A 10945-nucleotide genomic window follows, 5' to 3' on the forward strand; every position below is an offset into this window, starting at 1 on the left:
GTGTTATCTTATAGCCTCCCCCTAGCGTACACACTGTCCGGCGGTGTCGGTGGCCTTTCGCGTAGGACCCATGTCTCTTATAGCCTACCCTTAGCATACACACTGCCCTTACAGACTTCCTCATATAAACGAGTGAAGGTGCCTCTTTTTGTTCGAGGAAGAATGGGTAGTTTAACCATGACGTCGTTGTCTGCAAATCATGGGAGAGAAGCAGCGCGTCGCATGCACATGCAACCTGCTTTCCCCTTTCCCAAAAATAGCTCGGATACCAGTGAAAGGATGATCGTAATGCATGCGCGAGTCTCCACCCAACCGTGCTATCTTATAGACTCCCCCTAGCAAACACACTCTCCGACCGTGCCGGTGGCCAACCCACTTTTTTCCTTTCCCAAAATTAGCTCAGATACCAGTGACACGGTCGGCTGTGCCGCTGCCTTTCCCGTAAGACCCATGTCCTTAAACCCTTCTCATATAAGCGAGTGAAGGTGCCTCTTTTGGTTCGGGGAAGACAGGGTAGTTTAGCCATGACGTCGCTGTCTACAAATCATGGGAGAGAAGTAGCACGTCGCATGCAAATGTAACGCGCTTTTCCCCTTTCCCAAAATTGGATACCAGTGAAATGGTGGTGCTAATGCGTGTGCTACTCTCCACCTAACCGTGCTATCTTATAGCCTCCTCCTAGCATGCACATTGTCTGACCGTGCCGGTGGCCAACCCGCTTTTCCCGTTTTCCAAAAATAGCTCGAATACCAGTGAAAGGATGGTGGTAATGTGTGTTCTAGTCTCCACCCAACTGTGCTATCTTATAGCCTCCCCATAGCGTACACACTGCGAGGCCGTGCTAGTGGCCTTGCGTGTAGGACCCATGTCTCTTATAGCCTCCCCCTAGCATACACATTGTCCGGCCATGGCTGTGGCCTTGCCCATAGGACCCATGTCCTTACAGCCTTCCTCATATAAGCGAGTGAAGGTGTCTCTTTTTGTTTGGCGAAGACTGTGTAGTTTAGCCATGACGGCGTTGTCTGGAGATCGTGGGAGAGAAGCAGCACGTCGCATGCACATGCAACCTACTTTTTCCCTTTCCAAAAATAGCTTGGATACCAATGAAAGGGGTGGTGGTAATGTGTGTGCTATTCTCCACCCAACTGTGCTATCTTATAACATCCCCCTAGCGTACACATTGTCCGGCGGTGCCTGTTCTCCTTGCTCATAGGACCCATGTCTCTTATAGCCTCCCCCTAGCGTACACGTTTTCTGGCTATGCGGTGGCCTTGTGCGTAGGACCCATGTCCTTACAGCCTTCCTCATATAATTGAGTGAAGGTACCTCTTTTGGTTCGGGGAAGACTGGGTAGTTTAGCCATGACATCGCTGTCTGCAGATCATGGGAGAGAAGAAGCGCGAGGTATGCACATGCAACCCGCTTTATCCTTTTTCCAAAAATAGCTCCGATGCCAGTGAAAGGGCAGTGGTAATGCGTTTGCTAGTCTCCACCCAACCTTGCTATCTTATAGCCTCCCCCTAGCGTACACACTCTCGGACCGTTTCCCTTTCCCAAAAACAGCTCGAATACCAGTGAAAGGATGGAGGTAATGCCGTGTTCTAGTCTCCACCCAACAGTGTTATAGCCTCCCCGAGTGTACACACTGTGTGGCCGTGCTAGTGGCCTTGCCTGTAGGACCAATGTCGTTTATAGCCTTCCCCTAGCGTACACACTATCCGGCCATGTCGGTGGCCTTACCCGTAGGACCCATGTCCTTACTGCCTTCCCCATATAAGCGAGTGAAGGTGCCTCTTTTCGTTCAGGGAAGACTAGGTAGTTTAGCCATGACGTTGTTGTCTGCAGATCATGGGAGAGAAGCAACGCGTCGCATGAACATGCAACCCGCTTTTCCCCTTTTCCAAAAATAGCTCAGATACCAGTAAAAGGGTGGTGGTAATGCCTGTGCTAGTCTACACCCAACCGTGCTATCTTATAGCCTCCCCCTAGCATACACACAGTCCGCCGTGACGATGGCCAACCCGCTTTTCCCCTTTCCCAAAAATAGCTCGGATACCAATGACCCGATCGACTATGCCAGTGGCCTTACATGTAGGACCCATGTCTAAGCGAGTGAAGGTGCTTCTTTTGATTCGGGGAAGAGTGGGTAGTTTAGCCATGACGTTGTTATGTGCAGATCAAGGGAGACAAGCAGCGCATCGCATGCACATGCAACCTGCTTTTTCCCATTTCTCAAAAATAGCTTTGATATCAATGAAATGGCGGTGCTAATGCGTGTGCTAGTCTCCACTCAACCATGCTATCTTATAGCCTCCCCCTAGCATACACATTGTCTGACCGTGCCAGTGGCCAACCCGCTTTTCCCATTTGTCAAAAAAAGTTCAAATACCAGTGAAAGGGTGGTGGTACTGCGTGTGCCAACCGTGCTATCTTATAGCCTCCCCCTAGCATACACACTGTCCGGTCGTGCCGGTGGCCGTGCCAGTGGCCTTGCGCGTAGGACCCATGTCCTTACAGCCTTCCTCATATAAGTTACTGAAAGTGCCTCTTTTGGTTTGAGGAAGACTAGGTAGTTTAGTCATGACGTCGTTGTCTGCAGATCATGGGAGAGAAGCAACGTGTTGCATGCACATGCAACCCGCTTTTCCCCTTTCCCAAAAATAGCTTGGATACCAATGAAACGGTGGTGGTAATGCGTGTGCTAGTCTCCACCCAACCGTGCTATCTTATAGCCTCCCCCTAGCGTACACATTGTCCAGCCATGCCGGTGGCCAACCTGCTTTTCCCCTTTCCCAAAAATAACTCAAATACCAGTGATGTTGTCGGCAGTGCCAGTGGCCTTGCCTGTTGTCATTAAATATCTAATATCTAACCAACCCAAATGATTTTCTCATATTAAACTGGTCATTTAATATGGGCTAATAAACGGGAACAAGGGTTAGAATATAGACCTGTGCTTATGGATCTATCTCAACACGGGGCCAATGGTAAAGGGGCCCAAATGAGAGATGGTCTGTCAAAGAGCAAGGTTAACTAATGAAGCTTAAAATACCTTAGGGTTAGCTTCATTAAAGACCTCCAATGATTAGTGTTAAAAGTCCTTTTGAGCTTAAGCAAGCTAGGGTTGTGCTTGAGGTGGGAACCCGACCTAAACTTAGGCAAGCTAGGGTTGTGCTTGAGGTGGGAATCTTAAGCAAGCTAGGGTTGTGCTTGAGGTGGGAACCCGACCTAAACTTAGGCAAGCTAGGGCTGTTTGAGGTGGGAACTCCACCTAAGATGCTTGTCATGCTTGATGACTAAGGTACTTGAGGTACTTGTCATATTTAATGAGGAAGTTGCTTGAGAAGCTTCCTATGCTCCTATGCATGGGGGGTAAGATGCTTTAGTCAAAAAGAGAACCTACTCACTTAATAAGGAATTTTCTTGAGAAACTTCCTATGCATAAAAAACTCAAAGTTAGGAGAATTCTAAAAGAGCACATGGGACACATGTTAGACTCTCACTAAGCTTAACCACATGGTGTGCTTGAATGCTATTGGTTCGGCTAAAGAGGGGTCCAATGAGCTTCTACTTCCATCTAACAAGTATCTAAATATTTTCAAGCTCTCTCTCTCTTTAAGGGGTAAGGAGGACACTTGTCAAAAGACTACCCATGTACTTGACTGCATGCTACATGCGATTGGCCAGGGGGAGAGGGATCCAATGAGCCTGCAGCATGTGAAAAAGTCTCCACTCACCCAAAGCAAGGAGGGGGGGTGCTAGGGGGATATACACCATCGCACACACTCATTTGAGACACCATTCTCACTTGATGAAAGTTGAGGAACACCACCTCCTTCTCCAAGCTTGTGACAGTGAAAGCCTATACCAACACTCTTGGCTATGGAATGCAAATCCAACCAAGAGTCATGCTTCAATGATTAAGCTTGCCATCTTCTCCATCTCCATTACTATGCTATTATGTATGCTAGCAAGAAGAGTAATGATAAGTGAGGAACTACTTCTTTCTCCTATGGAATGTTTCTTCTTCCTCTTCCCTATCCTCATTCCCCGCTAGCTCTCTCCACCTTTTATGCTATGCTTGTGATGCATGAAGCTTTCCATCTTCATTGCATCACGAAGGTCACAAGGAACACAAAGATTGTATTGTACCAAGTCTCTTTTGATGGGAGAAACTATAATACAAATGCCTATTGGAGGGTGGAACGACTCCATATGAATTCGGTCCTCAACTATTGTCATGTTCTCTAAACTCTCTCTCTTGCAAAAGTATTGTTCGTGACAAGTTAACTAAGTACCATGTTTATGTTGCTATCATCAAATAAGTTCACCAGCTATGCTCACAAAGAATCTCTCAAAAGTGCTTCACCTAATTTCCTAATTCCACTACTCTCGAAGTTCATAGGCAATTTACATTACACCCGTAGGACCCATGTCCTTACAGCCTTCCTCATATAAGTGAGTGAAGGTGCCTCTTTTGGTTTAGGGAAGACTGGGTAGTTTAGCCATGACGTCGTTTTCTACAGATCATGGGAGAGAAGCAGCACGTTGCATGCACATACAACCCTCTTTTCCCATTTCCTAAAAATAGCTTAGAATACCAGTGAAAGGAAGGTGGCAATGTGTGTTCTAGTCTCCACCCAACCGAGCTATTTTATAGCCTCCCCCTAGCGTACAACCTGTCTGATCATGGCGGTGGCCAACCGGATTTTCCCCTTTCCCAAAAATACCTTGGATACAACTGAAAGGTGGGTGGTAATACATGTGCTAGTCTCCACCCAACCATGCTATCTTATAGCCTCCCCCCTAGCATATACACTATCCGGCTGTGCCTGTTGGCCTTGCCCGTAGGACCCATGTCTCTTATAGCCTCCCCCTAGCATACACACTGCCTGGCTATGTCGGTGGCCTTGCGCGTAGGACCCATGTCCTTACAGCCTCTCTCATATAAGCGAGTGAAGGTGCCTCTTTTGGTTCGGGAAAGACTGGGTATTTTAGCCATGACCTCACTGTCTGCAGATCATGGGAGATGCAACACGTCGCATGCACATGCAACCCGCTTTTCCCCTTTCCCAAAAATAGCTCGGATACCAGTAAAAGGGTGATGGTAATGCGTGTGCTAGTCTCCACCCAATCGTGCTATCTTATAGCCTCCCCCTAGCGTACACACTATCAAACCGTGTCGGTGTCCAACCCGCTTTTCTCCTTTCTTAAAAATAGCTCAGATACCAGTGAAAGGGTGGTGGAAATGCATGTGCTAGTCTCCACCAAACTGTGCTATCTTATAGCCTCCCCCTAGCGTACACACTGCCCGGTCTTACGGCGGTGGCCTTACCTATAGGACCCACGTCTCTTATAGCCTCCCCCTAGCGTACACATTGTCCGGCAGTGTCGATGGCCTTGCGTGTAGGACCCATTTCCTTACAGCCTTCCTCATATAAGCGACTGAAGGGGCCTCTTTTCGTTTACGGAAGACTTGGTAGTTTAGCCATGAAATCGTTGTCTGCAGATCATGGGAGACGAGCAGTGTGTAGCATCCACATGCACTCGGCTTTTCCCCTTTCCCAAAAATAGCTCGGATACCAGTGAAAGGGTGGTGGTAAGCGTGTGCTAGTCTCCACCCAACCGTGCTATCTTATACCCTCCCCCTAGCGAACACATTGTCTGGTCGTGCCAGTGGCCTTTCCCGTAGGACCCATGTCTCTTATAGCCTCCCCCTAACGTACACACTAGCCAAGACCGTGCCGGTGGCCTTGCGCGTAGGACCCATGTCCTTATAGCCTTTCTCATATAAACGAGTGAAGGTACCACTTTTGGTTCGGGGAAGACTGGGTAGTTTAGCCATGACGTCATTGTCTGTAGAACATGGGAGAGATGGAGAGAGCCACATGCACATGCAACCCACTTTTCCCCTTTCCCAAAAATAGCTCGGATACCAGTGAAAGGGTGGTGGTAATGCGTGTGCTAGTCTCCACCCAATTGTGCTATCTTATAGCCTCCCCCTTGCGTACTGACTATCCGGCCCTGCGTGTGGCCAACCCGCTCTTCCTCTTTCCCAAAAATAGCTCAAATACCAGTGACACGGTTGGTTGTGCCGGTGGCCTTGCCCGTAGGACCCATGTCCTTACAGCCTTCGTCATGTAAGTCAGTGAAGGTGCCTCTTTACTACATTAGAGCAGAAGCCAAAATCGCATCCCTAGCCTCACAGTAACCCACGTGGCACACTTTCTATCGGGCTTCATCGTTTTATTGATGCAACTAGGACAGTGATACGCACAGGGAGCAGGGTCAAAGCGTGGACTCTTGGAATGCACTGATTGCAGCAGCGCAGAAAGTTGTACTCCAACTGCAATCACCTATGCAGCATGATGAAGGCATGTGGCTCTACACATGCATCTTGAAGACATGTGGTTCTACTCATAGTCGCAGTGACACTGCTCGTTAGATCTCACAGTTGCAGGCAGGACTGCAATACTATTCGAGACCTCCTGCTACGGTGATGTCAACCATACCCTAAGGCAGTAACAAAACTAAGCAATCTTTGTTGGATATCTTACGGCAACAGTCACCTCGTCGTATGCTACAATTGAGCATCGCGTACCCAATAGGAGGCAGACACGTGGTTGCAGGTTGGCACCCACACACAGAACTACAGTTCACTAGCGTCTGCAACAATCTCTAGTGGCGACACCAACCCTGCCAACAAATGTTGTGGGATATTATTTGCATGCAACCTACAAGACACCCCTTGCATGCCATCGTGGCCGCAACCTCATTGAAAAGTCTTGCCAACCAGGGAAGTTCTCATTCGATGCATGGAGACGCGACTGCATGAAAACACTGACCATAAACACTCCCAGCCACATGACCGTACAGCGCCACACACAGTTCTCACTTAACTCCCTATCGCATGAAATTTGCAGCTCTCTGATCTCTCACTCATGCTAACTAACCACAACCATCGTTCGTGACAACCACCGCTTAGTATAGGATTTTTCTACGATTTGATGGCCTGTAATTTTTTTTCCCAGCTCATCTTCCTCACCGGCTCCCACGACTGCCTCCTAGCTACTGCAGCTCGATATCACCTCCCTCCACTGGTCTACTCAACCTCACCTTTCCCTATGAAAGGATTCCATGCCTTCAATCCACGCTTGGAGACGAGCGCGCCACAGAATGCGCAGACTCTCTGGAACTGTCATAGCCCCCCCCCCCCCCCCCCCCATGATTGTGGATTACAGGCGAAAGAACACCCGAGACAGGTGGAAAAGGCTCAACCTCACCTTCCTCACCTTCAGGTGCCAGTCATGACGTGTAGAGAGATGGAGCAAGGACCTCAAGGAGATGGGCCATGAGCAACGGAGTACATGCAGCTTGATGGGAATCCAACACCTCACATAACAGCCACAAAGGTCACACCAACTAGGTTCGCATGCAGTCGACTGCACCCACTTCTTTTTACTTGGCGGATTTGCGAGGGGAGGTGATTTTTGTGCCGGTGAATGGATTTCGACTATGTCATTATTTTCACCTACCTCGATTCAATGTCCCTTTTCTGTGGTACAAGATCCGTAAGCCGCCTTAATCATGATTGGGAATTCTTTTGCATGCAATCTTGGAAAGCGGAAAAAGGGCAATGCTGATTGCGACACCGTGGCACACTCTATTTTGAGAACTCTTTGTTAGTGGTTTAGTGCATGCAGTCAATACTTTATACTACCCTCACATTTTTTGCATCGCGCTCGCAAGGTTCTCCTACCTCATTTCTCTCTGCTTCTGTGTCTTTTCGCCACGATGACGGCTTTCCTGCTGCAATGCATCCCATTTACTCCAGTGCAGCAGCTAGCTCTTCGCAGAGTGGATGCTTGGTTGCAATATTTGCACCTGCGTGTTTTTTCCAACCTGGATTGGCAAGGAATACCTGGCCACCCGCAGGCCATAACGTTAATTGAGCAACTCGCTACTAGTGACATGGTGCAAATTAACAACCAGTAAATTTAGTTGACAACATAGAGAATTTCAAGATGCTGCTATTTGACCAGTGATGGTGTTGTGTGAGCATCACGTTGAGTATCCCTCTCCTCTATGTGAAGTATTTGAGAATGATGTGCAATTCAATGAGGATACTTATATTGAAGTGAATGATGTGAATGAAGAGCTCTCTCAAATGCATGCTATTGTTAAATCTTTTCTAGTAAGTGATGATGCTATTGAGCATGTTGTGGACCTTGTTAATGAGGAGATTATCCATGGGGACCTTTGTGATTGCATTTGTAGTGAAATATGTGGCCATTCCTTGATTGATAAAGAGAATATTGAGGTTTTAGAAGATATGGAAAATGATGGAGATTCTCTTTCTATACCTCATGTGAATATGTTATTTGCTACCTTGTTTGATCCTCTTGTTAAGGAGCCTAAGCTATGTATGAAAGTGGCTTACCTATCAAGCATGGTTTGGTTGAATTGGATGGATGCTTAATGAAGAGTGGGAAGAATGAGATGGATATGCATGAGGATATGAAAATGGTTGAGTTAAAAGTTGAAAACCTTTTGGATGAGATATTAAAGGCTTCTTTGCATGTTGTAGTAATGAAACGGTCTCCTTGCATAGTATTTGTTGAGAGTACTTTATGCCTAAGGAGGATTTGGGTACTACCTATGTTTTATACTTTGATACTGGAAGTGGGAGAATTGATATGGCTGGTGTTTCTTCATGCATTTTGTGCTTATGTTATATGGCCCTTTGATCCATGTGGACAGTATGCTTATGCTACTGCATGAATGTTCTAGCAGACTGGGGGGTTGGCAAACTTTTTGAGAACCCCACTTTTTGTAGAAATTGTACATATGGGTTTGAGATAGACTCTCATTAGAGTGTTTGGACGTGTTATTTTGGTCTCCTATGATTGCTTTTGCAAGAACGTGTACATGCAGGGCAAGTCACTAGTATAGCGCCAGTAGCTCTCGAGCTATTGTAAGTGCCCGTGAGTGAGTTTTTTGAAGTGAGACTTGTATATAACTAAAACTTATGTACAAACTTAAAAAAAGTTCAGTAAAAATCCAAAAATTGATAGGTATTAGCTTGGTGTGCCTCTTGGATGGTTTTGGATGCAGTTTTGGCGTCGCCTTGTCTGCTCTACGTGTACTCGTGTCAGGATAGCTCTCTATTCGGGTCAATTTTGCATGTAGATGCATGTAGATTCAATTTTGGTCATATTCAGCTTTCTTACCAATCATTTTTTAATCTTTCTCTCAAGCTTTAAAGTGCCCCAATTGAGGTTTCTCTTTTTCAAGTTACGACTAGTTCTCTGCAGGGTTATGGCTATGGCAGCCTAGTGGCAAATTGTGTCCAGATAGATTGGGAGGGCATGTATCTATGAATTGTGGAATTGATGTTGAAGTTGTGGGTTTGTGATGTTCAATTGTAAAGGGAAGGCCCTTGTCTTCATATGCATTGGTCATGGTGCGCTAGAAATCTGTGCTTTGACAGGGTTTTTCTCCTATGTGCTATGGTCCTTTGGGTAGGCGTGTGCCGGTAAATTCCCAATGGAGCATAGGACTTTTGATTGGGGTTTAGGAAGAGTTGTTGGAGTAACTTTTTGGTGCTTAGGTTGAAGTTTGAACACTCTTGGTCTATATAACTATAGAGGTGTCCCACTTTTTCTTTTGCCCCGAACAATGTATGATGTCTGGAGGGTAATTTTGGCATCAAAATTGACTTTTTGATTTTACACCCCTATTTTGCATGTTGTGTGGAGCACATACACCAAATTTCATTTCATTTGGGCATATAGATTGAGAATTGATGGGATTTTACTCTTTTGGGGGATTTCCTTATCAAAAAGTGGTGAATTTGTGGAGTTTTGATTTCCAGAGTTTGCTGTGCACATGTGCATGTTGTACATACTAAGGAGCACTGAGGTAGAAATAAAAGTCCCTTCTGACCAGATAGGCATCATACGCGTATGATGTCCTAGGTTCCGAATTTGAGGTCAAAAGATACATCAGGGTGCACGGAAAAATTCCATTAAATTCGAAGCATTTTTGGGCATGAATGCTTGAATTGATCATATCTAGCACAAAAAGTGTTCGAATTGAATTTTGAAAGCTGCTTTGAGTTTCTTGTGAGGTAGAAGACCTCTGGAGTGAGTTTCACTTCAATTTGACCAGCTAGACATCATACGTGAGGGAGGGGGGGCACCCGGGGGGGGGGGTCCTAGCCTAAGCAGTATCCTTGTCTCTAAAGACAAACCCTTATCACCCTCCCAATGCTTCTGCCCCTAATAAACTTTTTACCATTTACTTGGGCTAGCAAGTTCACATGAACTCGACTTTTCTCTTGTTAATGTAACCTCCCCTCTAGTGCTTTCTTGTACCCTCATAATCCCCTACATGAAAATCTAACAACTGACAATTGCCCCTCTCATATTCCCTTACAACGAAAATCTCTCCCCTACCACTTGGCATCAACTTTGATTTGCAATAACTTTTTGACCAAGGCTTTGTTTGACATGCAGTCACTTTCTATCAGCTCCATACTATGTACACTACCTCTGTGAACTTTTTCAGGCTTCAAAAAACAATAGATGGCACATTTCCTAAAGGGGCCCAACTGGCATAGAACTGGCCCTCAATGAAATTTTGACCGGCAATATCTTGGCATCCAGGACTCCAAATGACAATCTAAAAAGACCGACATGCTCCATATGATGAGCTCTTCACATCCACAAGCTAAAACCATCTATGTCCACCTGGCACCACCTGCCATGTCCATCTTAGATTTGTAAACACCGTCAACTTTTGAGCACCGTATCTTGCACGCCATGGCTCCGTTTGACGAGCCGTTTAGACCTACTCCTTTAGCACTTCAAGATCTACCCTTCTAGTCCATAAAAAAGTACCTTGATAACTCTTCATTTGCCACCCTATGAGGCCTTCTCTGGTA

Source organism: Adiantum capillus-veneris, chromosome 15, assembly GCF_014529385.1.
Source record: "Adiantum capillus-veneris isolate H3 chromosome 15, ASM1452938v2, whole genome shotgun sequence".
In the NCBI taxonomy this organism is placed as follows: Eukaryota; Viridiplantae; Streptophyta; class Polypodiopsida; order Polypodiales; family Pteridaceae; genus Adiantum; species Adiantum capillus-veneris.